The sequence below is a fragment of the Lithobates pipiens genome, unplaced genomic scaffold (assembly GCF_037356315.1).
Source record: "Lithobates pipiens isolate NorthernLeopardFrog02 unplaced genomic scaffold, aLitPip1_a1.2 Scaffold_27, whole genome shotgun sequence".
NCBI lineage: Eukaryota > Metazoa > Chordata > Amphibia > Anura > Ranidae > Lithobates > Lithobates pipiens.
In genome coordinates this window covers 226468806-226496504 of record NW_027507788.1, presented here as the reverse complement: position 1 = coordinate 226496504, position 27699 = coordinate 226468806, and the positions used below count along the sequence as shown (strand labels likewise).

Genomic DNA, 27699 nt, shown 5'->3' with positions numbered 1-27699 from the left:
CTTTTTTTTTTTTGTAAAAAATTCACTTTTTTGAATAAAAAAAATAAGACAACGGTAAAATTAGCCCATTTTTTTTTTATATTGTGAAAGATAATGTTACGCCGAGTAAATAGATACCCAACATGTCAGGCTTCAAAATTGCGCCCCGCTCGTGGAATGGCGTCAAACTTTTAGCCTCAAAAATCTCCATAAGGGACATTTAAAAAATTATACAGGTTTTTGCATTACAGAGGAGGTCTAGGGTTAGAATTATTGCTCTCGCTCTACCAATCGCGGCGATATCTCACATGTGTGGTTTGAATACCATTTTCATATGCGGGCGCTACTCATGTATGCGCTCGCTTCTGCGCGCGAGCTCGTCGGGACGGGGTGTTTTTAAAAACCTTTTTTTTATTTTTTCTTATTTATCTTAATTGATTTTATTTATTTTTACACTGTTTTTAAAAAAAAAATTAAAAAATGGATCACTTTTATTCCTATTACAAGGAATGTAAACATCCCTTGTAATAGAAAAAAGCATGACAGGTCCTCTTAAATATGAGATCTGGGGGGTCAAAAAGTCCTCAGATCTCATATTTGGACTTAAATGCAATAAAAAAAAAAATGTCATTTAAAAAATATACCTTTAAGAGGTATGGGCGAAAGTGACGTTTTGACATCGCTTCCACCCTCCTATGGTATAGAGACGAGTGGGGGCCATCTTAGCCTCACTCGTCTCCATACCCAGCCATCGATAGGACCCAATCGCCTCCGCGGGAGAGCGGCGGGAGGGGTGGGGTGGCACCTCTCCCACCGCTGATAGCGGTGATCTCGCGGCGAACCCGCCGCGGAGACCACCGTTATTGCACACACGACTGGTGCCTGAAGAGATGGATATCTCGGTTGTGGCAGCAGCTGCTGCCATTACCGAGACATCCCTCTTCCAAAATAGGACGTACATCGGCGTGCGCTGGTCGTAAAGTGGTTAATTTCGGATCACGGCAAGCCTTCCAACGTTGTTCTCCTCTCAGGGATGGTTAGGATTCCTCAGCAGCGGTGCATCCACATACAGTGGTGTGAAAAAGTGTTTGCCCCCTTCCTCATTTCCTGTTCCTTTGCATGTTTGTCACACTTAAGTGTTTCGGAACATCAAACCAATTTAAACAATAGTCAAGGACAACACAAGTAAACACAAAATGCAATTTGTAAATGAAGGTGTTTATTATTAAAGGTGAAAAAAAATCCAAACCATCATGGCCCTGTGTGAAAAAGTGATTGCCCCCCTTGTTAAAACATACTATAACTGTGGTTGTCCACACCTGAGTTCAATTTCTCTAGCCACACCCAGGCCTGATTATTGCCACAGCTGTTCACAATCAAGGCATCACTTAAATAGGAGCTGCTTGACACAGTAAGGTCCACCAGAAGATCCTTAAAAGCTACACATCATGCCGAGACCCAAAGAAATTCAGGAACAATTGAGAAAGAAAGTAATTGAGATCTATCAGTCTGGAAAGGGTTATAAAGCCATTTCCAAAGCTTTGGGAATCCAGCGAACCACAGTGAGAGCCATTATCCACAAATGGCGAAGACATGGAACAGTGGTGAACCTTCCCAGGAATGGCCGGCCGCCAAAAATGACCCCAAGAGCGCAGCGACGACTCATCCAAGAGGTCACAAAAGACCCCACAACAACGTCCAAGGAACTGCAGGCCTCACTTGCCTCAGTTAAGGTCAGCGTTCATGCCTCCACCATCAGGAAAAGACTGGGCAAAAATGGCCTGCATGGCAGAGTTCCAAGGAGAAAACCACTGCTGAGCAAAAAGAACATCAAAGCTCGTCTCAATTTCTCCACAACACATCTTGATGATCCCCAAGACTTTTGGGACAACATTCTGTGGACCGATGAGACAAAAGTGGAACTCTTTGGAAGGTGTGTGTCCAAGTATATCTGGCGTAGAAGGAACACTGCATTTCATAAAAAGAACATTATACCAACAGTAAAATATGGTGGTGGTAGTGTGATGGTCTGGGGCTGTTTTGCTGCTTCAGGACCTGGAAGACTTGCCGTGATAAAAGGAACTATGAATTCTGCTGTCTACCAAGAGATCCTGAAGGAGAATGTCCGACCATCTGTTCGTGTACTCAAGCTGAAACGAACTTGGGTTCTGCAGTAGGACAATGATCCTAAACACACCAGCAAGTCCACCACCGAATGGCTGAAGAAAAACAAAATGAAGACTTTGGAGTGGCCTAGCCAAAGTCCTGACCTGAATCCTATTGAGATGTTGTGGTATGACCTTAAAAAGGCCCTTCATGCTCGAAAACCCTCTAATGTAACTGAATTAGGACAATTCTGCAAAGATGAGTGGGCCAAAATTCCTCCAGGACGCTGTAAAAGCCTCATTGCACGTTATCGCAAACGCTTGGTTGCAGTTGTTGCTGCTAAGGGTGGCCCAACCAGTTATTAGGTTTAGGGGGCAATCACTTTTTCACACAGGGCCATGATGGTTTGGATTTTTTTTCACCTTTAATAATAAACACCTTCATTTACAAATTGCATTTTGTGTTTACTTGTGTTGTCCTTGACTATTGTTTAAATTGGTTTGATGTTCCGAAACACTTAAGTGTGACAAACATGCAAAGGAACAGGAAATGAGGAAGGGGGCAAACACTTTTTCACACCACTGTATATATATATATATATATATATATATATATATATATATATTTGTTTATGATTTTTCACGCATGTACTTTTTGTGGAATTTTTTGAGATCATATCTATTTTCTTGCAATTGATCACTTTGCGTTTGACATTTTTATTTTTTGATATACGCGCATTGCACTTTACATTGGGGTACACCACTGATAACCTTAGACCAGTGATGGCGAACCTTGGCACACCAGATGTTTGGGAACTACATTTCCCATGATGCTCAACTACACTGAGCATCATGGGAAATGTAGTTCCAAAACATCTGGAGTGCCAAGGTTCACCATCACTGCCTAAGCCCCTGTACACACGGTCGGAGATTTCCACAACCAAATCCGTCGGATTTTGCCCATCGGATTTTGTCCGAAACTGTTGCATACACACGGTCGGACAAAGTTGGCAAAAAATCAGATCTTTCAGAACGTGATGATGTAATTTCGTTACGATGGGACTACGTTCAGGCTAGTAGCCAATAGCTTTGATGTAGGAATTTGATCTGAGCATGCGTGGCACTTGGTCCGATCAAAATTCTCTACACATGATCGGAGTATGTCCGACCGGCCCAGTTGGTCGGGAAATATTTCCAACATGTTGGAAAATTGGGTCCGACGGATATTCCGAAGGAATCAGTCCGATGCAGACCACACACAGTCAGATTATCTGACAACACGGTCCGATAGCACACATTCCGACGGATTCTCCGACCGTGTGTACAAGGGCTTAGACCATTCTGAGTAATGCCACGTACACATGATCGGAATTCTCGTCGGAAAAAGCTCTGATGGTTTTCGGCTCAAGCCGCCTTGCCTACACACGGTCACATCAAATTCCAATCGTTTATAACGTGGTGACGTACAACACGTATGACGGGACTAGAAAAAGGAAGTTCAATAGCCAGTAGCCAATAGCTTCCATCTCGTAGTTGAATCTGAGCATGCGTGATTTTTGGCATGTCAGAATTGCATACACACGATCGGAATTTCTGATAGAACGTTTTTCCATCGGGAAAATTGAGAACATGCTATCAATTTTTGGCTGGCGGAAATTCGGACAGCTAAATTCTGATGGAGCGTACACAAGGACACATTTTCCGATGAAAAGCTCTCATCTGTCTTTTTCTGGCCGGAATTCCGATCGTGTGTACGCAGCATAAGTATCATTAAACTCTCAGAATTCTGTCTTTTAGCCAGTTTTCTATCCAGGTAAACGCTAGGCGCTTCAAGGTTTTTTTCATTTCATTTCAATGACTGAAATAAATGAATATCCTACATCAGCCTTCCTCAATCTTTTCAACACAGAGGAACCCTTGAGATAGTTCTCCGGTCTCGGGGGAACCCCCTGCTAAAAATAAGAAATCTACAACTTATGATACATTAGTGTGATGGTCAGTGGGAAGAATGGTCCTTACACTTGTGGTCATTGGGAAGAATGGTCCTCACACTTGTGGTCATTGGGATGAATGGTCCTTACACTTGTGGTCATTGGGATGAATGGTCCTTACACTTGTGGTCATTGGGATGAATGGTCCTTACACTTGTGGTCATTGGGATGAATGGTCCTTACACTTGTGGTCATTGGGAAGAATGGTCCTCACACTTGTGGTCATTGGGATGAATGGTCCTTACACTTGTGGTCATTGGGATGAATGGTCCTCACACTTGTGGTCATTGGGATGAATGGTCCTTACACTTGTGGTCATTGGGATGAATGGTCCTTACACTTGTAGTCATTGGGATGAATGGTCCTTACACTTGTGGTCATTGGGAAGAATGGTCCTCACACTTGTGGTCATTGGGATGAATGGTCCTTACACTTGTGGTCATTGGGATGAATGGTCCTTACACTTGTGGTCATTGGGATGAATGGTCCTCACACTTGTGGTCATTGGGATGAATGGTCCTTACACTTGTAGTCATTGGGAAGAATGGTCCTTACACTTGTGGTCATTGGGATGAATGGTCCTTACACTTGTAGTCATTGGGATGAATGGTCCTTACACTTGTGGTCATTGGGAAGAATGGTCCTCACACTTGTGGTCATTGGGATGAATGGTCCTTACACTTGTGGTCATTGGGATGAATGGTCCTTACACTTGTGGTCATTGGGATGAATGGTCCTCACACTTGTAGTCATTGGGATGAATGGTCCTTACACTTGTAGTCATTGGGATGAATGGTCCTTACACTTGTGGTCATTGGGAAGAATGGTCCTCACACTTGTGGTCATTGGGATGAATGGTCCTTACACTTGTGGTCATTGGGATGAATGGTCCTTACACTTGTGGTCATTGGGATGAATGGTCCTCACACTTGTAGTCATTGGGATGAATGGTCCTTACACTTGTAGTCATTGGGATGAATGGTCCTCACACTTGTAGTCATTGGGAAGAATGGTCCTTACACTTGTAGTCATTGGGAAGAATGGTCCTTACACTTGTGGTCATTGGGAAGAATGGTCCTTACACTTGTAGTCATTGGGAAGAATGGTCCTTACACTTGTAGTCATTGGGAAGAATGGTCCTCACACTTGTGGTCATTGGGAAGAATGGTCCTTACACTTGTAGTCATTGGGAAGAATGGTCCTTACACTTGTGGTCATTGGGATGAATGGTCCTTACACTTGTAGTCATTGGGATGAATGGTCCTTACACTTGTGGTCATTGGGAAGAATGGTCCTTACACTTGTGGTCATTGGGAAGACTGGTCCTTACACTTGTGGTCATTGGGAAGAATGGTCCTCACACTTGTAGTCATTGGGAAGAATGGTCCTTACACTTGTAGTCATTGGGAAGAATGGTCCTTACACTTGTGGTCATTGGGATGAATGGTCCTTACACTTGTGGTCATTGGGATGAATGGTCCTCACACTTGTAGTCATTGGGATGAATGGTCCTTACACTTGTAGTCATTGGGATGAATGGTCCTTACACTTGTGGTCATTGGGAAGAATGGTCCTCACACTTGTGGTCATTGGGATGAATGGTCCTTACACTTGTGGTCATTGGGATGAATGGTCCTTACACTTGTGGTCATTGGGATGAATGGTCCTCACACTTGTAGTCATTGGGATGAATGGTCCTTACACTTGTAGTCATTGGGATGAATGGTCCTCACACTTGTGGTCAGTGGGAAGAATGGTCCTTACACTTGTAGTCATTGGGATGAATGGTCCTTACACTTGTGGTCATTGGGAAGAATGGTCCTTACACTTGTGGTCATTGGGATGAATGGTCCTTACACTTGTGGTCATTGGGATGAATGGTCCTTACACTTGTGGTCATTGGGATGAATGGTCCTCACACTTGTAGTCATTGGGATGAATGGTCCTTACACTTGTAGTCATTGGGATGAATGGTCCTTACACTTGTGGTCATTGGGAAGAATGGTCCTCACACTTGTGGTCATTGGGATGAATGGTCCTTACACTTGTGGTCATTGGGAAGAATGGTCCTTACACTTGTGGTCATTGGGAAGAATGGTCCTTACACTTGTAGTCATTGGGAAGAATGGTCCTTACACTTGTGGTCATTGGGAAGAATGGTCCTTACACTTGTGGTCATTGGGATGAATGGTCCTTACACTTGTGGTCATTGGGATGAATGGTCCTTACACTTGTGGTCATTGGGATGAATGGTCCTTACACTTGTAGTCATTGGGATGAATGGTCCTTACACTTGTGGTCATTGGGAAGAATGGTCCTCACACTTGTGGTCATTGGGATGAATGGTCCTTACACTTGTGGTCATTGGGATGAATGGTCCTTACACTTGTGGTCATTGGGATGAATGGTCCTCACACTTGTAGTCATTGGGATGAATGGTCCTTACACTTGTAGTCATTGGGATGAATGGTCCTTACACTTGTGGTCATTGGGAAGAATGGTCCTCACACTTGTGGTCATTGGGATGAATGGTCCTTACACTTGTGGTCATTGGGATGAATGGTCCTTACACTTGTGGTCATTGGGATGAATGGTCCTCACACTTGTAGTCATTGGGATGAATGGTCCTTACACTTGTAGTCATTGGGATGAATGGTCCTCACACTTGTAGTCATTGGGAAGAATGGTCCTTACACTTGTAGTCATTGGGAAGAATGGTCCTTACACTTGTGGTCATTAGGAAGAATGGTCCTTACACTTGTAGTCATTGGGAAGAATGGTCCTTACACTTGTAGTCATTGGGAAGAATGGTCCTCACACTTGTGGTCATTGGGAAGAATGGTCCTTACACTTGTAGTCATTGGGAAGAATGGTCCTTACACTTGTGGTCATTGGGATGAATGGTCCTTACACTTGTAGTCATTGGGATGAATGGTCCTTACACTTGTGGTCATTGGGAAGAATGGTCCTTACACTTGTGGTCATTGGGAAGACTGGTCCTTACACTTGTGGTCATTGGGAAGAATGGTCCTCACACTTGTAGTCATTGGGAAGAATGGTCCTTACACTTGTAGTCATTGGGAAGAATGGTCCTTACACTTGTGGTCATTGGGAAGAATGGTCCTCACACTTGTGGTCATTGGGATGAATGGTCCTTACACTTGTGGTCATTGGGATGAATGGTCCTCACACTTGTAGTCATTGGGATGAATGGTCCTTACACTTGTAGTCATTGGGATGAATGGTCCTTACACTTGTGGTCATTGGGAAGAATGGTCCTCACACTTGTGGTCATTGGGATGAATGGTCCTTACACTTGTGGTCATTGGGATGAATGGTCCTTACACTTGTGGTCATTGGGATGAATGGTCCTCACACTTGTAGTCATTGGGATGAATGGTCCTTACACTTGTAGTCATTGGGATGAATGGTCCTCACACTTGTGGTCAGTGGGAAGAATGGTCCTTACACTTGTAGTCATTGGGATGAATGGTCCTTACACTTGTGGTCATTGGGAAGAATGGTCCTTACACTTGTGGTCATTGGGATGAATGGTCCTTACACTTGTGGTCATTGGGATGAATGGTCCTTACACTTGTGGTCATTGGGATGAATGGTCCTCACACTTGTAGTCATTGGGATGAATGGTCCTTACACTTGTAGTCATTGGGATGAATGGTCCTTACACTTGTGGTCATTGGGAAGAATGGTCCTCACACTTGTGGTCATTGGGATGAATGGTCCTTACACTTGTGGTCATTGGGAAGAATGGTCCTTACACTTGTGGTCATTGGGAAGACTGGTCCTTACACTTGTGGTCATTGGGAAGAATGGTCCTTACACTTGTAGTCATTGGGAAGAATGGTCCTTACACTTGTGGTCATTGGGAAGAATGGTCCTTACACTTGTGGTCATTGGGATGAATAGTCCTTACACTTGTGGTCATTGGGATGAATGGTCCTCACACTTGTAGTCATTGGGATGAATGGTACTTACACTTGTAGTCATTGGGATGAATGGTCCTCACACTTGTGGTCATTGGGATGAATGGTCCTCACACTTGTGGTCAGTGGGAAGAATGGTCCTCACACTTGTGGTCATTGGGAAGAATGGTCCTTACACTTGTGGTCATTGGGAAGACTGGTCCTTACACTTGTGGTCATTGGGAAGAATTACCTCCTTACACTTGTGGTCATTGGGAAGAATGGTCCTTACACTTGTGGTCATTGGGAAGAATGGTCCTTACACTTGTGGTCATTGGGAAGACTGGTCCTTACACTTGTGGTCATTGGGAAGAATTACCTCCTTACACTTGTGGTCATTGGGAAGAATGGTCCTTACACTTGTGGTCATTGGGAAGAATGGTCCTTACACTTGTGGTCATTGGGAAGACTGGTCCTTACACTTGTGGTCAGTGGGAAGAATTACCTCCTTACACTTGTGGTCAGTGGGAAGAATGCTCCTCACACTTGTGGTCATTGGGAAGAATGGTCCTCACACTTGTGGTCATTGGGATGAATGGTCCTCACACTTGTGGTCAGTGGGAAGAACGGTCCTTACACTTGTGGTCACTGGGAAGAACGGTCCTTACACTTGAGGTCATTGGGAAGAATGGTCCTTACACTTGTGGTCATTGGGAAGAATGCTCCTCACACTTGTGGTCATTGGGAAGAATGGTCCTTACACTTGTGGTCACTGGGAAGAATGGTCCTTACACTTGTGGTCAGTGGGAAGAATGCTCCTCACACTTGTGCTCATTGGGAAGAATTACCTCCTTACAGAGAGCTAAAAAGATCAATGGTGTCGGTGGGAACTTATCTGAGAGGCAAAAATTGCCCAATGCTGAAGGAACCCCTACAACCTCTGGAGGAACCCTGGTTGAGAATCACTGATCTAGTCATTAAAATGAATAAATGTCCAAGTGCTTGCTGTACCTAAATTCGTGAAGAAAAAAATAAAAAAAATCCCTCAGTCCTAAGATCCCATTGGCCTGGGAGACCAAAGACCCCAGGAGAAGCGACGGCCGGGACACGACGGAGATGGAGGGAGGAAGCTGCTGCCGCAGCTGTGACCTGTGACGGGGGCCTGGCAGACAAGAGAACAAGCCCGCAACCAGGGGCGGTGGGCTATGTTGTCAATGGTGTGCTGTGGTGGGCTGGAGCGACAGGGAGGTCTGTGGTCAGGTCTGTCTTCCACCCCCTCCCCCGACCAATGGAGCACTAGTCGCCATTGTTGGACAGATTGATAGCAGCAGGGGCCATTGGCTCCTGCTGCTGTCAATGAAATCCAGTGACAGGAGAGTGAGGGGAGGGGGCCAAGTCCTGCAGTCTGTGTCAATGGACACAGCAGTGGGACTCAGGAACACGCCCGCACAGATGCCCACATGGGAAGTGGCTCTCAGTTGGGGCACCCAAAAAAGGGGAGGGGTCAGGAGCACCGGCAGGACACCCCAGAAGAGGAGGATTGGGGCCACTCTGTGCAAAACACATAGGTTCCCATTTGCTGTGAAACAACAAGGAAAGTCAGAGGATCCTTTGCCCGATTTTGCGATGCCTACTGGCTCATTATGCCTTTTTCTTGCAGATTTTTTGGGGAATTATTTTTCATAGGTTTATAACTGTTTAACAGGACAGGCTCCACTCAGAACAGGCCTCGCCATGGTGGACCAAAGAAGTTGAGGTCACGTGCTCAGCGTCATATCCAGAGGTTGTCTTTGGGAAATAGATGTATGAGTGCTGTCAGCATTGCTGCAGAGGTTGTAGGGGTGGGGGGTCAGCCTGTCAGTGCTCAGACCATACGCCGCACACTGCATCAAATTGGTCTGCATGGCTGTCGTCCCAGAAGGAAGCCTCTTCTAAAGATGATGCACAAGAAAGACCACAAACAGTTTGCTGAAGACAAGCAGACTAAGGAGATGGATTACTGGAACCATGTCCTGTGGTCTGATGAGACCAAGATAAACGTATTTGGTGTCAGATGGTGACAAGCGTGTGTGGGGGCAACCAGGTGAGGAGGACAAAGACAAGTGTGTCTTGTATACAGTCAGGCATGGTGGTGGGGGTGTCATGGTCTGGGGCTGCATGAGTGCTGCCGGCACTGGGGGGCTACAGATCATTGAGGGGACCATGAATGCCAACATGTACTGTGACATACTGAAGCAGAGCATGATCCCCTCCCTTCAGAGACTGGACCGCAGGGCAGTATTCCAACATGATAACCACCCCAAACACACCTCCAACACCACCACTGCCTTGCTAAAGAAGCTGAGGGTAAAGGTGATGGACTGGCCAAGCATGTCTCCAGACCTAAACCCTATTGATCATCTGTGGGACATCCTCAAACGGAAGATGTCATCATGGGGGAGGGGAAGAGGACTCCAGTGACAACCTGTGAAGCTCTGGTGACCTCCATGCCCAAGAGGGTTAAGGCAGTGCTGGAAAATAATGGCGGCCACACAAAATATTGACACTTTGGGCCCAATCCGGACATTTTCACTTAGGGGTGTACTGACTTTTGTTGCCAGGTGGTTTAGACATTAATGGCTGTGTGTTGAGTTATTTTGAGGGGACAGGAAATTTACACTGTTATACAAGCTGTACACTCACTACTTTACATTGTAGACAAGTGTCATTTCTTCAGTGTTGTCACATGAAAAGAGAGAAGAAAAGATTTACATAAATGTGACTGAGGGGCAGTGCTGGGACTAGGTCTTCTAGAGCCCAGGGCGAACATGCCAAACTGCGCCCCTCACCCCCTTAAAATGTATAAGCATTATGTGGCAACAAAAATCCCCCTCAACCAAAAAATTGAGCACTAATACTTTTCACTCCCCCTAAACATAATTTCCCCTCCTCCAAGTAAAAAATCATTCCCCCTGCTGAAATCCCCCCTCCCAACACAAATCTGTGCCCCCCATCCCCCTAATCCCCCCAGCTCAATTCCCCCCCCCCAAAAAAAAATCCACCTAGCACAAATTCTCTACCCCTAAAAAAATTGACAATTTCCCCTTCCAGTACACATTTCCTCCTCCTTCCCCCCCACTGGAAATCCCCCCTCCCAGCACAAATCTCCCCCAAATTCTCCCTCTAAGCACACATCTTCTTCTCTCATTCCCCCTCCCAACACAAAGTCCCCTAAATTACCACTCTTAGCATACCCCCACAAATGTCCCTTCCTAGAATACTTACCCTCTGCCACCCTACACATTCCCCCTTCCAACACAAATCCCCTCTCCCCCATCTCCTTGTGGTGCCCCCTTCACCTCACATGATACCACAGTGCCCAGGGCAGCCGACCCTCCTGCCCATCCCTTGTCCCGGCCTTGCAGAGGGGTGTTCTTACTTTTGAGAGATACTGTATATATATATATAGGGTAACATAGTGCTGCTATTGAACCCAAAACCAAATGCAGATTTAAAACGTCTACTGAGCATGTTAGTTAAAGGAATTGTGCATTTTAAAGTTATTCCTTCTTCAAAGAATTACTGCCCAGCAAATTGTATTTTTCTTTGAATTTTTCCTTTTGTACCCGCCCCCCTGGCAAAGGAAACATTTTTAATTAGGTAAAATATATGTTTTACCTTTTAACAAGCTGTAAAAAAAAGAATTGACTTTTTGACGTTTTCATGATAATAACCAAGCTTGCTCCGTTTCCTCTAACTGTCAGAAGAGTACGCCACCTTGTGGTCAATTATGAATTTGCAGTTCCTTTAAATGTCTAACACGTATCAAAGGATTTCATATACTGAATGCTATCAATACATTTTTTATGTGCTTACAGCTCCAGAATGCAGATTTTTGTTAAGCATGTTTGGTTTATTAATATTACCTTTAGTTTATAGGCAAAACATAAATAGAATATGACAGTTTCAAACCATGATAAAAATATTAGAGACTGGCCACTCACAACTGATCCCCTCTGTGCACCACCAGACACAGGTAATGACCACCAATTATAGGCATGCACACAGGGTGTGCTGGATGTGCCTAATCAGACTGTTTGGCACAGATTCCCCCTGCTACCTTGACGTGTTTCGGCAACCGCCTTAGTCGTAACCAACCATTAAAATCGCTATATGGACTACAGAGTTGCCGGCTCAATCCTATTACTTGACCAGCCTAATTGTCTTTAGTAAATCAACCGCACTTGATGTAACTAGGCAGCACAGTGGTGTAGTGGTTCGCACTCTCACCTAGCAGCAGTAGGGTCGCTGGTTCAAATCCCAACCATGACATCATCTGCCTGGAGTTTGCATGTTCTCCATGAGCCTGTGTGAGTTTCCTCCGGGGATTTGGGTTTCTTCTCACACTCCAAAGACATGCTGGTAGGTTAATCATATCCTGTCTACAAATTGGCCTTAGTATGTGTTTGTAAGCATGTCAGGACCCTACTAAGTAAAGGACTGCGCTATAAAAAGATGCAACTCAACTCATAATTGATACAGTTATAGGTTAAAGATAAAATTACCCAAGAAGGGAACACTACTACTGAAAAGGAATGACATCTACCAGACCAGGAACTTGCCCCCATTAATTTAGCACAGCCTTACTCTTTCCGCAGCAGCCTGGTTGAAAAAGGCAGTCAGATCCAACAGAAATCTCACTCTGCTGAACAGTGAAGTCAAGAGCAGTGGAAAGGGAAGGTGGCTTCTTGAGGCTCTATGCCTCCCAGCGGCGGCTGGTGAAGTTTTAGGATGGGGGGGCGCAAGACTCCACTCTCCACGTTTGGCCCCACCCCTTATATAATCCACATCATATACCAGGCTGCACATTATACACAGGGCTGGGGAAGTTTTAGGATGGGGGGGGGGGGGTGCAAGACTCTGCTCTCCACATTTGGCCCCTCCCACTTCTCATAAGCCCCACCCCTTATATAATCCACATCATATACCAGGCTGCACATTATACACCGGGCTCTGCACATCATATACCAGGCTGCACATCATATACCAGGCTCTGCACATCATATACCAGGCTGCACATTATACACAGGGCTCTGCACATCATATACCAGGCTGCACATCATATACCGGGCTCTGCACATCATATACCAGGCTGCACATTATACACAGGGCTCTGCACATCATATACCAGGCTGCACATTATACACCGGGCTCTGCACATCATATACCAGGCTGCACAATATACACCGGGCTCTGCACATCATATACCAGGCTGTACATTATACACAGGGCTCTGCACATCATATACCAGGCTGTACATTATACCCCGGGCTCTGTACATTATATACCAGGCTGTACATTATACACCGGGCTCTGCCCATCATATACCAGGCTGCACATTATACACAGGGCTCTGCACATCATATACCAGGCTGCACGTTATACACTAGGCTCTGCACATCATATACCAGGCTGCACATTATACACAGGGCTCTGCACATCATATACCAGGCTGCACATTATACACTAGGCTCTGCACATCATATACCAGGCTGCACATTATACACCAGGCTCAGAGAGGTAGTTTAGGGTAATGTTTCTCAACTTCAGTCCTCAAGTATCCCCAACAGGTTATGTTTCCAGGATTTTCCTCAGATGAAACAGCTGTGGTAATTACTAAGGTGTGTGGAGGTAAGCAGAAAGGGGGTTTTAGGGTACACAAGTGACCAGACAGGAACAGGCATGTACTGGCCATCGGGACTACCGGTAGTTTCCCAGTGGGACGATGGCTCAGTGGGCCACTCTGATGTAAGGGGGCTGGTGATAGGACACTCTGATGTAAGGGGGCTGCTGATGGGACACTCTGATGTAAGGGGGCTGCCGATAGGACACTCTGATGTAAGGGGGCTGCTCATGGGACACTCTGATGTAAGATGCTGCTGATGGGACACTCTGATGTAAGGGGGCTGCCGATGGGACACTCTGATGTAAGGGGGCTGCTGATGGGACACTCTGATGTAAGAGGCTGCTGATGGGACACTCTGATGTAGGGGGGCTGCCGATGGGACACTCTGATCTAAGGGGGCTGCTGATGGGACACTCAGATGTAAGGGGGTGCTGATGGGACACTCAGATGTAAGGGGGTACTGATGGGACACTCAGATGTAAGGGGGTACTGATGGGACACTCAGATGTAAGGGGGTACTGATGGGACACTCAGATGTAAGGGGGTACTGATGGGACACTCAGATGTAAGGGGGCTGGTGATAGGACACTCTGATGTAAGGGGACTGCTGATGGGACACTCTGATGTAAGGGGGCTGCTGATGGGACACTCTGATCTAAGGGGGCTGCCAATGGGACACTCTGATCTAAGGGGGCTGCCAATGGGACACTCTGATGTCAGGGGGCTGGTGATAGGACACTCTGATGTAAGGGGGCTGGTGATGGGACACTCTGATGTAAGGGGGCTGCCGATGGGACACTCTGATCTAAGGGGGCTGCTGATGGGACACTCTGATGTAAGAGGCTGCTGATGGGACACTCTGATGTAAGGGGGCTGCCGATGGGACACTCTGATATAAGGGGGCTGCTGATGGGACACTCTGATGTAAGAGGCTGCTGATGGGACACTCTGATGTAAGGGGGCTGCCGATGGGACACTCTGATCTAAGAGGGCTGCCGATGGGACACTCTGATATAAGGGGGCTGCTGATGGGACACTCTGATGTAAGGGGGCTGCTGATGGGACACTCTGATGTAAGAGGCTGCTGATGGGACACTCTGATGTAAGGGGGCTGCCGATGGGACACTCTGATCTAAGGGGGCTGCTGATGGGACACTCTGATGTAAGAGGCTGCTCATGGGACACTCTGATGTAAGGGGGTGCTGATGGGACACTCTGATGTAAGGGGGCTGCCGATGGGACACTCTGATGTAAGGGGGCTGCTGATGGGACACTCTGATGTAAGAGGCTGCTCATGGGACACTCTGATGTAAGGGGGTGCTGATGGGACACTCTGATGTAAGGGGGCTGCCGATGGGACACTCTGATGTAAGGGGGCTGCTCATGGGACACTCTGATGTAAGGGGGCTGGTAATGGGACACTCTGATGTAAGGGGGTGCTGATGGGACACTCTGATGTAAGGGGGCTGGTGATGGGACACTCTGATGTAAGGGGGCTGGTGATGGGACACTCTGATGTAAGGGGGCTGCTGATGGGACACTCTGATGTAAGGGGGCTGCTGATGGGACACTCTGATGTAAGAGGCTGCTGATGGGACACTCTGATGTAAGGGGGCTGCCGATGGGACACTCTGATGTAAGGGGCTGCCGATGGTACACTCTGATATAAGGGGGCTGCTGATGGGACACTCTAATGTAAGAGGCTGCTGATGGGACACTCTGATGTAAGGGGGCTGCCGATGGGACACTCTGATGTAAGGGGGCTGCCGATGGGACACTCTGATCTAAGGGGGCTGCCGATGGGACACTCTGATCTAAGGGGGCTGCCGATGGGACACTCTGATATAAGGGGGCTGCTGATGGGACACTCTGATATAAGGGGGCTGCTGATGGGACACTATGATGTAAGAGGCTGCTGATGGGACACTCTGATGTAAGGGGGCTGCTGATGGGACACTCTGACGTAAGAGGCTGCTCATGGGACACTCTGATGTAAGGGGGTGCTGATGGGACACTCTGATGTCAGGGGGTGTTGATGGGACACTCTGATGTAAGGGGGTGCTGATGGGACACTCTGATTTAAGGGGGCTGGTAATGGGACACTCTGATGTAAGGGGTGCTGATGGGACACTCTGATGTAAGGGGGCTGCTCATGGGACACTCTGATGTAAGGGGATGCTGATGGGACACTCTGATGTAAGGGGATGCTGATGGGACACTCTGATTTAAGGGGGCTGGTAATGGGACACTCTGATGTAAGGGGATGCTGATGGGACACTCTGATGTAAGGGGGCTGGTAATGGGACACTCTGATGTAAGGGGGCTGCTGATGGGGCACTCTGATGTAAGGGGGCTGCTCGTGGGACACTCTGATGTGAGGGGGCTGGTGATGGGACACTCTGATGTGAGGAGGTTCTGATGGGACACTCAAAATGTAAGTGGGCCGGTCTGGATGAAGTCCAGGGCCAAATTTCTGTCCCAGTCCAGCCCTGGACAGGAAGCTTTGGATACAAAGGGGAGCAGAGTGAGAGTTTGGGTGTGGAGGTGAGCAGAGAGGGGGCTTGGGGTGTGGAGGTGAGCAGAGTGGGGGGTTGGGGTGTGGAGGTTAGCAGAGTTTGGGTTTGGGGTGTGGAGGTAAGCAGAGTGGGGGGTTTGGGAGGTGAGCAGAGTGGGGGTTTGGGGTGTGGAGGTGAGCAGAGTGGGGGTTTGGGGTGTGGAGCTAAGCAGAGTGGGGGTTTGGGGTGTGGAGCTAAGCAGAGTGGGCGTTTGGGGTGTGGAGCTAAGCAGAGTCGGGGTTTGGGGTGTGTAGGTGAGCAGAGTGGGGGGTTTGGGGTGTGGAGGTGAGCAGAATGGGGGGTTTGGGGTGTGGAGGTGAGCAGAGTGGGGGGTTTGGGGTGTGGAGGTGAGCAGAGTGGGGGTTTGGGGTGTGGAGGTGAGCAGAGTGGGGGTTTGGGGTGTGGAGGTGAGCAGAGTGGGGGTTTGGGGTGTGGAGCTAAGCAGAGTGGGGGTTTGGGGTGTGGAGGTGAGCAGAGTGGGGGTTTGGGGTGTGGAGGTGATCAGAGTGGGGGTTTGGGGTGTGGAGGTGATCAGAGTGAGGGGTTTGGGGTGTGGAGCTAAGCAGAGTGGGGGTTTGGGGTGTGGAGCTAAGCAGAGTGGGGGTTTGGGGTGTGGAGGTGAGCAGAGTGGGGGTTTGGGGTGTGGAGGTGATCAGAGTGGGGGTTTGGGGTGTGGAGGTGAGCAGAGTGAGGGGTTTGGGGTGTGGAGGTGAGCAGAGTGGGGGTTTGGGGTGTGGAGGTGATCAGAGTGAGGGGTTTGGGGTGTGGAGCTAAGCAGAGTGGGGGTTTGGGGTGTGGAGCTAAGCAAAGTGGGCGTTTGGGGTGTGGAGGTGAGCAGAGTCGGGGTTTGGGGTGTGGAGGTGAGCAGAGTGGGGGTTTGGGGTGTGGAGGTGAGCAGAGTGGGGGTTTGGGGTGTGGAGGTGAGCAGAGTGGGGGTTTGGGGTGTGGAGCTAAGCAGAGTGGGGGTTTGGGGTGTGGAGGTGAGCAGAGTGGGGGTTTGGGGTGTGGAGGTGATCAGAGTGGGGGTTTGGGGTGTGGAGGTGATCAGAGTGAGGGGTTTGGGGTGTGGAGCTAAGCAGAGTGGGGGTTTGGGGTGTGGAGGTGAGTAGAGTGGGGGTTTGGGGTGTGGAGGTGATCAGAGTGGGGGTTTGGGGTGTGGAGGTGAGCAGAGTGAGGGGTTTGGGGTGTGGAGGTGAGCAGAGTGGGGGTTTGGGGTGTGGAGGTGATCAGAGTGAGGGGTTTGGGGTGTGGAGCTAAGCAGAGTGGGGGTTTGGGGTGTGGAGCTAAGCAGAGTGGGGGTTTGGGGTGTGGAGCTAAGCAGAGTGGGCGTTTGGGGTGTGGAGGTGAGCAGAGTCGGGGTTTGGGGTGTGGAGGTGAGCAGAGTGGGGGTTTGGGGTGTGGAGGTGAGCAGAGTGGGGGTTTGGGGTGTGGAGGTGAGCAGAGTGGGGGTTTGGGGTGTGGAGCTAAGCAGAGTGGGGGTTTGGGGTGTGGAGGTGAGCAGAGTGGGGGTTTGGGGTGTGGAGGTGATCAGAGTGGGGGTTTGGGGTGTGGAGGTGATCAGAGTGAGGGGTTTGGGGTGTGGAGCTAAGCAGAGTGGGGGTTTGGGGTGTGGAGCTAAGCAGAGTGGGGGTTTGGGGTGTGGAGGTGAGCAGAGTGGGGGTTTGGGGTGTGGAGGTGAGCAGAGTGGGGGTTTGGGGTGTGGAGGTGAGCAGAGTGGGGGTTTGGGGTGTGGAGCTAAGCAGAGTGGGGGTTTGGGGTGTGGAGGTGAGCAGAGTGGGGGTTTGGGGTGTGGAGGTGATCAGAGTGGGGGTTTGGGGTGTGGAGGTGATCAGAGTGAGGGGTTTGGGGTGTGGAGCTAAGCAGAGTGGGGGTTTGGGGTGTGGAGGTGAGCAGAGTGGGGGTTTGGGGTGTGGAGGTGATCAGAGTGGGGGTTTGGGGTGTGGAGGTGAGCAGAGTGAGGGGTTTGGGGTGTGGAGGTGAGCAGAGTGGGGGTTTGGGGTGTGGAGGTGATCAGAGTGAGGGGTTTGGGGTGTGGAGCTAAGCAGAGTGGGGGTTTGGGGTGTGGAGCTAAGCAGAGTGGGGGTTTGGGGTGTGGAGCTAAGCAGAGTGGGCGTTTGGGGTGTGGAGGTGAGCAGAGTCGGGGTTTGGGGTGTGGAGGTGAGCAGAGTGGGGGTTTGGGGTGTGGAGGTGAGCAGAGTGGGGGTTTGGGGTGTGGAGGTGAGCAGAGTGGGGGTTTGGGGTGTGGAGCTAAGCAGAGTGGGGGTTTGGGGTGTGGAGGTGAGCAGAGTGGGGGTTTGGGGTGTGGAGGTGATCAGAGTGGGGGTTTGGGGTGTGGAGGTGATCAGAGTGAGGGGTTTGGGGTGTGGAGCTAAGCAGAGTGGGGGTTTGGGGTGTGGAGCTAAGCAGAGTGGGGGTTTGGGGTGTGGAGGTGAGCAGAGTGGGGGTTTGGGGTGTGGAGGTGATCAGAGTGGGGGTTTGGGGTGTGGAGGTGAGCAGAGTGGGGGGTTTGGGGTGTGGAGGTGAGCAGAGTGGGGGGATTTGGGTGTGGAGGTTAATCAGAGAGAGGGGTTGTGGTGCACAGGTGAGCAGAAGGGTTTTGGGCTGCACAGATTAGCAGGTAGTGGAACTTGCAATTCATTTGAATGGGCTGCAAATCGCACCGGAACGCAGAAAAATTACTGCATGCACTACTTTTAAAAAACGAGGTGCATCAAATCGCATATTACTGTGGTACCATGCAGTTTGGCACCTGCAAACAATGCGCTTGGGGTGTCTTTAACAGGGCATTGGCACCTGCATGCAGATCGCAAGGGCGGGTAATCACCTTTGATGCGGGAGATGAACACGGAGCGGTGTGAGTGGCTCTGGAGTGAACTGGCGCTAGTCCCTGATCCTTTTTTAAAAAATTGCACAGCACCGAGAATGCGCCCCTGTGCATCTGCTAAAGGAGAGCGCGTTTGTCTTCTTTTCAGGAATGCAGCTTTAGTGATATGGGAAAAAAAAAAACAGCCGCCAGATCGAAACCCCAACTGCCGCCAGAATTTGAGCGCTACGGGCAATGTGTGACCACCATGGCAGCCAAACACCGTCAACCTGAATTCTTCTGTATTATATAAATGCTCTCGGGTGATAATAGGAAAGAATGTAAAAGATTTAGGTCGCCCTACTTGTGAGGCTTCTAAAGGTTGTCAGCCTGCCCCGGGCCAACATTATTGGGGACGTTTCCAAACAGAAAGGTGCATGTTAGCTAATACAGTATTTACCCAAACACAGCTTTAAATGTCATGTGGTCTAAAAAACAAGAAATAACTCAAAAAGTATAAACACAAAATATATCAGATAAGGATTGGATAAGGCAGTGGTGATGCACAATTGACCGGCTGTGACCTGCGACTCAAGATCTACACCGGTCCCCCGTCCGACTCTTTGGGGTTTTCGGTGATATGGTGAGATGTAGGCTTCTGTAAGCCATCTCAGCTCTTCATAGTCAGCCCCAGAAACCCAGAATCTGCATATATAAATACAGGTATCTGTATATACAGGATCACCCTAACCCCTTGTCTATCAAGGTATGTTTAGGAAATAAAGCAAGCTCTTTTACGGGGCTCTGAAGGTGCTAATGAACCCAGAAGTGATGTTTATTTCATCACTTCTGGGTTCAGAACTCTAGCTACTCTAGCCAAGGATGCAGCAAACTAAGCATGATCTGTGCTTGACTAGCTGCAGTGAAGGGCAGATAAGACACCAAGGGTCTACTGGACCCCTGATGTCTACATATTGAGGATCTATCGCCTTCCTAATACTATCAAAGAATGAACCTGGAAGTGATGTGTGTTGCATTACTTTCAGGTTCAGAACTCTCACTCCCCAGCTACTGTAGCTAAGGATGCAGCTAACTAAGCATGATCTGTGCTTGACTAGCTGCAGTGAAGGGCAGGTAAGACATTGAGGGCCTGCTAGACCCCTGATGTCTACATATTGAGGATCTATCACCTTCTTCCTGATGCTATTACACAATGAACCCGGAAGTGATGTGTGTTTCATTACTTCCAGGCAGGGGTGGACTGACAACTCATGGGGCCCCCGGGCAATAGGAGATTATGGGGCCCCCAGGCAATCCAAGATTATGGGGCCACACAGTATACTAACACAGTATACAATCACACAGTATACACATACATGTACACACAGTATACATAGACATGTTTATATTGGCTGAGAAGGTACTGGAGAGGTGGGGCAGCTATAACCTCAGGATTTTTAGACCAAAAGGATGTTGGTAAGGGACATTTCAGAGACAGATGTAAAAAAAAACAGATTTTTACATACTGTCCCTGATTTTACTGAGGCTGGTAACCCTGATGGGGCCCCCTAGTGGCTCAGGGCCCTCGGGCAGTGCCCGAGTGGCCCAATGGTCAGTCCGCCCCTGCTTCCAGATTCAAAACTCTCACTCCCCAACTACTGTAGCCAAGGATGCAGCTAACTAAGCAAGATCTGTGCTTGATTAGCTGCAGTGAAGGGCAGGGGAGACACTAAGGGCCTGCTAGACCCCTGTGTGTCTACATAATGAGGAGCTTTCACCTTCCAGATTTTATCATATACTGAACCTTGAAGTAATGTGTATTGCATCACTTCTGGGTTCAGAGCTGTCATTCCTTAGCTACTGTACCCAAGGATGAAGATAATCAAGCATGATCTGTACTTGATTAGCTGATGTGAAGATCAGGAGAGACATTGAGGGTCTAATAAACCCCTGATGTCTTCATAAAAAGCACAGTATGCTGCATATAATATAATCTCCATAAAGAGGACCTTTCCGAATGCTATCACACAGGAGGCTTGTGATAGCATTGAAGTTAAAGTGGAAGTAAACCCTCCTATCGCTTTCAGCCAAGGAAGCTGCCATCTTGGCGTTTGTTTGATCTTCAACTGTCATGATGCTGCACATGATCAGTTATGACACCAGCCATTGGATGGTTTGACAGTTTAGTTGAGAGGACAACCAATGTGGCAGTTAGCATTTCCGGCATGCCGGGAATGTAACTGTTTTTTTTTAACTATTAAATTGATGGGTTTACTTCCGCTTTAAATAAAGAAAAAAAAAGAGAAACATGTAAAAAAAAAAAAATTATAATAAGATAAAAATCACATAAAAAATAAAATAAAAACAATTTTGTTATTAAAACATTTAAAATAACAACAAATACCACACACATAACTTGTTAAAATGACTAATTATAGGTACAGCATATAATCAATATGTGGTGTCTGTCATTTAGGAACAATGCTTTTCGCAAAGAAGCTCTTCGCTAAATGCGTTGATCCTAAAAGTCAGACACCACATATAGGTTCGTATACATTTGATCAGTATTTTAATAAAATGATGTGTGTTTTTTTTTTTTTTTTATAGTACTTTTTGTAATAAAAAAAATATATTTTTATCCACCTCTCATGTGTGACGAAATTCATGTTTACATACGTGCGCGCCCTATGCTTGCATTGGCGTTTGTACAGAGGTGCTTTTAATAATTTTTTTATATTATAGCTATTTTATTATACTTTTTTTTACACATTTTTTTTTTCTTTATTTAACTTCATTGCTATCACAATAAATAAATAAATAAATAAATAAATAAATAAATAAATAAATTTATTTGTGTGATTTCTCGGTGGCACATATAAAGTCCCCCTTAGTATGAGGGATCTCTAAATTTGCAATACAGTGTAAGTAGGTATGGTGTCCGATGAGAAATAATGTTTATGGACCGGTCCCTCCACATAATTCTATATAATAATAGTTACAATTTTGCACTTATCAAATAGATACAATGAATTTCAATGACATATTTAAAAATTATGATTAAAAATAAAAAGTCCATTGGATATGATTTTGGATTATTTTGAGTGACTAAATTAGAGCAGAGAAACATTGTAGCATTTTTGTTTAAATGTATCTTCTTAGCACATTAGTATTTAAAGTGGAAGTAAACCCACTTTTTTAACTTTTACCTACAGGAAAGCCTATAATAAGGCTTACCTGTAGGTAAAAAAAATATCTCCTAAACCTGTACGGTTTAGGAGATATTCCCCTCGGTATGCGCCGCTGACTGCAGCGGCGCATGCGCACAAGGGGGTTCTCTCCGCGAAAATCCGGCAGCGCTCGTCCGGCCGGATTTAAATCTCCCGCGCGCATGCGCGGGAGTGACGATATCGCGGCTCCGGCCACTCACAGCGCCGGAGCCGCGATACCCGGAAGAGACGCCGAGGGAGCATGTCGGCTTCCTCGGCGTGGATCGGGCGAGATGTCGGGGCCTCGTTCTAAGGTAAGTATTTCATAATGAGCTAGTATGCGGTGCATACTAGCTCATTATGCCTTTTGCTTTGCAGGTTTTAAAAAAAAAAAAAAAAAAAATGCGGGTTTACTACCGCTTTAAAGAAGGCAAAACTTTTTTTTATTGTATTTTGGATAGAGAAGGGAGGGATATAACCCTTATCAAGTTTTTCTTTTTCTTTCTTTTTCTTTTTTTTTTGCCATCTGTGTCCTATTGGGGAGATTTTTCTTCACTTCCTGTCCCATAGCCAAAACGGGAGGTGAGAGGAAATCCCTCCAAATTGAAGGAATCCCTGGTTGTCACCAGAACTAGTGTCCCCTTTGTAAGATTTCTCCTCCAAGCCCTTGTACACACGGGTCGGCACATTCCGACAACAAAATCCGTCTGATTTTTTCCGACGGATTTTGTCCAAAACTGGTGTTGCATATACACACGGTCGGAACAAAGTTGTCGGAAAATCCGATCGCTGGGAAAGTGATGACGTTCGTTCGTTGCGACGGGACTACGTTCAGGCTAGTAGCCAATAGCTTTGGTCTAGGAATTTGATCTGAGCATGCGTGGCACTTTGTCCGATCGGAAATTCTCTACAAACGATTGGACAAAGGCCGATCGGATCATGTTGTCGGAAAAATTTTATATCCAGCTCTCAAACTTTGTTGGTCGGACATTCTGATGGAAAAAGTCAGATGGAGCCCACACACACGGTCGGATTATCCGACAATGCGGTCCGATCGGACATTTTCCGTCGGAATGTCCGACCGTGTGTACGGGGGCTAATACTGTTCTGGGGACATCCCAACATTTGGGACTTTCTTTTACTTTCACTTTTAATGATAATGGTAAACAGGACAAATAGAGAGGGCGACTCTCCCTGATGGGGACACAGACAGCAATAAAAACTGACGGGGGTTCTGATCCCTCTCCACTCTATCCAAAATGAAAAGAAAAAAAAAAAGTTTTGTCTTTGGTGGTACTTTTACCCCATGGACACTTTTTTTTAGCCACTTCTGGACCGCCGCACGCCGATATATGTCCTAAGTTTGAAGAGGAATATCGTTGTTATGGCAACAGCTAACTCCTCTTTTTCATCCGGTGGTCCGGTTTCTGATAAAAGTGGTCTCTGCGGTGGATTCGCTGCGAGATCACTTTTATCGGTGATGGGAGAGGGGGGCCCCCTCTCCCGCCGCGCTCCGGTGCCCTCGGCCGCTTACCGGAGCTGTCGGCAGCGGTGGAGGCGGTCGGATGTTGTTCCTTGCTGGGTATGGAGACAAGTGAGGGGAAGATGGCCTCCACCCATCTCCATATAATTGCAGGGTGGAAGCGGCATCAAAACATCACTTCCGCCCATAGCTCTTAAATGGCCATTTTTATTTTTTTTATTTTTTAAATGACTGTTTTTTTTAGTTTTTTTATTGCATTTTAGTGTAAATATGAGAGGTGAGGTCTTTTTGACACTGAACATTGAAGCTCGGGGATAAGGATGAGGACACTGAACATTGAAGCTCGGGGATAAGGATGAGGACACTGAACATTGAAGCTCGCGGATAGGGATGAGGACACTGAACATTGAAGCAGGGGGATAGGGATGAGGACACTGAACATTGAAGCTCAGGGATAAGGATGAGGACACTGAACATTGAAGCACAGGGATAAGGATGAGGACACTGAACATTTAAAGCTTGCGGATAGGGATGAGGACACTGAACATTGAAGCACAGGGATAAGGATGAGGACACTGAACATTGAAGCTTGCGGATAGGGATGAGGACACTGAACATTGAAGCATGGGGATAGGGATGAGGACACTGAACATTGAAGCACAGGGATAAGGATGAGGACACTGAACATTGAAGCTCGCGGATAGGGATGAGGACACTGAACATTGAAGCATGGGGATAGGGATGAGGACACTGAACATTGAAGCACAGGGATAAGGATGAGGACACTGAACATTGAAGCTCGGGGATAAGGATGAGGACCCTGAACATTGAAGCAGGGGGATAAGGATGAGGACACTGAACATTGAAGCTCGCGGATAGGGATGAGGACACTGAACATTGAAGCAGGGGGATAGGGATGAGGACACTGAACATTGAAGCTCAGGGATAAGGATGAGGACACTGAACATTGAAGCACAGGGATAAGGATGAGGACACTGAACATTTAAAGCTTGCGGATAGGGATGAGGACACTGAACATTGAAGCACAGGGATAAGGATGAGGACACTGAACATTGAAGCTTGCGGATAGGGATGAGGACACTGAACATTGAAGCATGGGGATAGGGATGAGGACACTGAACATTGAAGCACAGGGATAAGGATGAGGACACTGAACATTGAAGCTCGCGGATAGGGATGAGGACACTGAACATTGAAGCATGGGGATAGGGATGAGGACACTGAACATTGAAGCACAGGGATAAGGATGAGGACACTGAACATTGAAGCTCGCGGATAGGGATGAGGACACTGAACATTGAAGCACGGGGATAAGGATGGACACTGAACATTGAAGCTCGGGGATAAGGATGAGGACACTGAACATTGAAGCACGGGGATAAGGATGGACACTGAACATTGAAGCATGGGGATAGGGATGAGGACACTGAACATTGATGCATGTAGCTCAGGATAGGCACTACAAGTCCCAGCAATGCAAAACCTACTAGGTAACAAGGGAAGTATTAGTGTTGTAACGAACACTTCCGTAACATTATGTGATGGTTACGCTGAACTGTATTGCCGAAACTATGTTGGAACGCACGGCGCAAGTGTTTGGAACGCATCGCGCATGCGCAGTACGCAACAACGTGGCCCGTGTTTGTGTTGTGTGTAACATCACTTCCGTAACATTATGTGATGGTTTCGCTGAACTGTATTGCCGAAACTATGTTGGAACGCACGGCGCGAGCGTTTGGAACGCATCGCGCATGCGCAGTACGCAACAACGTCACTTCCGCACCATCCTGTGATAGGCAGCAAACTGTGACACTACAGTGGCAGCAGCAGCCGAGGGCCGAGCGAGCAATCGATCGGCCTCGGCTGCCGGCATCGCTGGAACCCGGGACAGGTGAGTGTCCATTTATTAAAAGTCAGCAGCTGTAGTATTTATAGCTGCTGGCTTTTAATATTTTTTTTTGGGTGGAATCCCTCTTTAAGTGGTTAACAAGCTGTAGACAGTTGGCTGAGATAATTTAAATGACAATAATCAAGCTTTGCTCAATTCCCAAAAGAAGAATGTGCACCACCTTGTGGTCATTTATGAATTTGCAGTTTCTTTAAATTTGTAACGCATATCAAAGGATTTCATATACTGTGAACAGTACACTAGTGGATCCAGCTGCAGAAGGGGATTACGGTTTGTTAATATTATTTTTAATATATAAGCAAAACATAACAGAATATGATGGTTTAAAATCATTCTGAACATTGAGAACTCTTTGCAGTCTCTGGGGATTTATTAAAAAAAAAAAAAAAAAAACTAGAGATTGGCCAATCTGAACTGATCACCACTGTGCGCAGGGGACACCACTGGACACAGGTAATGATGACCAATGAGCAACTGGACTGCTACTGGACACTTGTAATGACCATCAATAAATAATGGGACCCCCATTGTATACAAGTACTGACCACCACTGAACAGAAACACCATGATGGTACATATAGACTACACTTCCAGGCAATGACAACTACTGAGCACAGGGACTCACCGCCACTGGATTCTGTAATCACCATTAGACAAAACTATTGAGCAATGGGACCACCAATGGACACAGGGACTAACAAAGGTCATAGGCAATGACAACGTCTGATCACAGGGCCTCGCTTCCTCTAGTGCAGGGATATGCAATTAGCGGACCTCCAGCTGTTGCAGAACTACAAGTCCCATGAGGCATAGCAAGACTCTGACAGCCACAAGCATGATACCCAGAGGCGGAGGCATGACGGGGCTTGTAGTTTTGAAACAGCTGGAGGTCCGCTAATTGCAGATCCCTGCTATAGACACTGAAAGAGGAAGTAAACTCTCCCTCTCTGATGCTTCTTTTCATTTAGTCCATTAATTATCAAACTATAGCCGTTGTAATTCAGCCCAAATTGCATATTACTTACTGTTTAAAGAAACTTGAAAAAACTTGTTTCCAGCTGTTATGCAGCACCATCTTAAAGTGGGGTGCGCCCTAAAAAAAAAAAAAAATTAAAATAAATAAATTAATAATCGGACACTTACCTGTCCCAGGGTCCAGGGATGCGAGTGAACGAATCCCCCCCCCCTCATTCCCCGCTCCGCTCGCGGCGCCGTCATTCATACTGGGTGCACCCGGCTGTGGCTTCACAGCCGGCACCCACTGCGCATGTGCGAGCGGCGCAGGGCGCTGTGATACGCCGCACAGCCACCTGGGACACGTGACAGGTCCCAGGTGACTGTGTGGCGTGAGGGGAAGTGATGTCACCAGCCTGGGCAAGGAAGAAGGCAGACTACGAGGGACCCCCTAGCAACAGGTATTTAGAGGTGAGTAAAACATTTTTTTACGAATTAAAAAAAAAAAAAAATTTTGGTGGCAATACCACTTTAAGTATTGTTTTCTGAGTCCACAGTGTATAGTCCAGAGTGTATTCCCGCCCTTACATTTAGCACTTCCTGTACTGTTAACCAAGCCTCCTTCTCAATCCAACGTTTCTATGGCAACCCTGCTTCCCTGTTCATAGCCGACTTGTTTTATTTCATAGTATTTACTTGTGCAGATTATCTAGTGTTTGCCTGTGTCAGTCTTATCAGCTTTAGCTGATAAGACTGCAGTAATGCTGTCTGATGCCTTTTTTCCGTGTGAGGTCACATGGTCATATGGTGTGTAGGAGGAACCTCTGAGTGATTATGCAGCCTCCTGGGAGTTCAGTGTTGTGTGCCGTAGGAAGCCCTGATAAAAGATAGAAAAAGTACACAAGAGTGTGCCGTAAATCAGGGGAGATCTGGGCATGCTCAGTGTCAGATGTCGGGGAGAGTTTACAACCACTTGAAATCACCAATGGGCAATGGGATCACTGCTGCACAGTGAACACAAGAACTAACTTTGGACATACATACCCCTATTAAATTCAAGGTCTACCAAAAGGTTGCAAGAAATGGGCAGTACTGGACATTGGCA

The 27699-nt window shown here is 47.3% G+C and overlaps 1 long non-coding RNA gene across 1 annotated transcript in view; it reads right to left on the bottom strand.

Annotated features, from left to right (window-relative positions):
- LOC143933312 (uncharacterized) overlaps positions 1-26735 on the bottom strand; it is a 33506-nt gene extending 6771 nt beyond the window's left edge. Inside the window, exon 1 of the long non-coding RNA XR_013263085.1 lies at positions 26666-26735. This is a non-coding gene — a long non-coding RNA (uncharacterized LOC143933312). The remainder of the gene's footprint in view (positions 1-26665) is intronic.
- Positions 26736-27699: the final 964 nt, after the last annotated feature.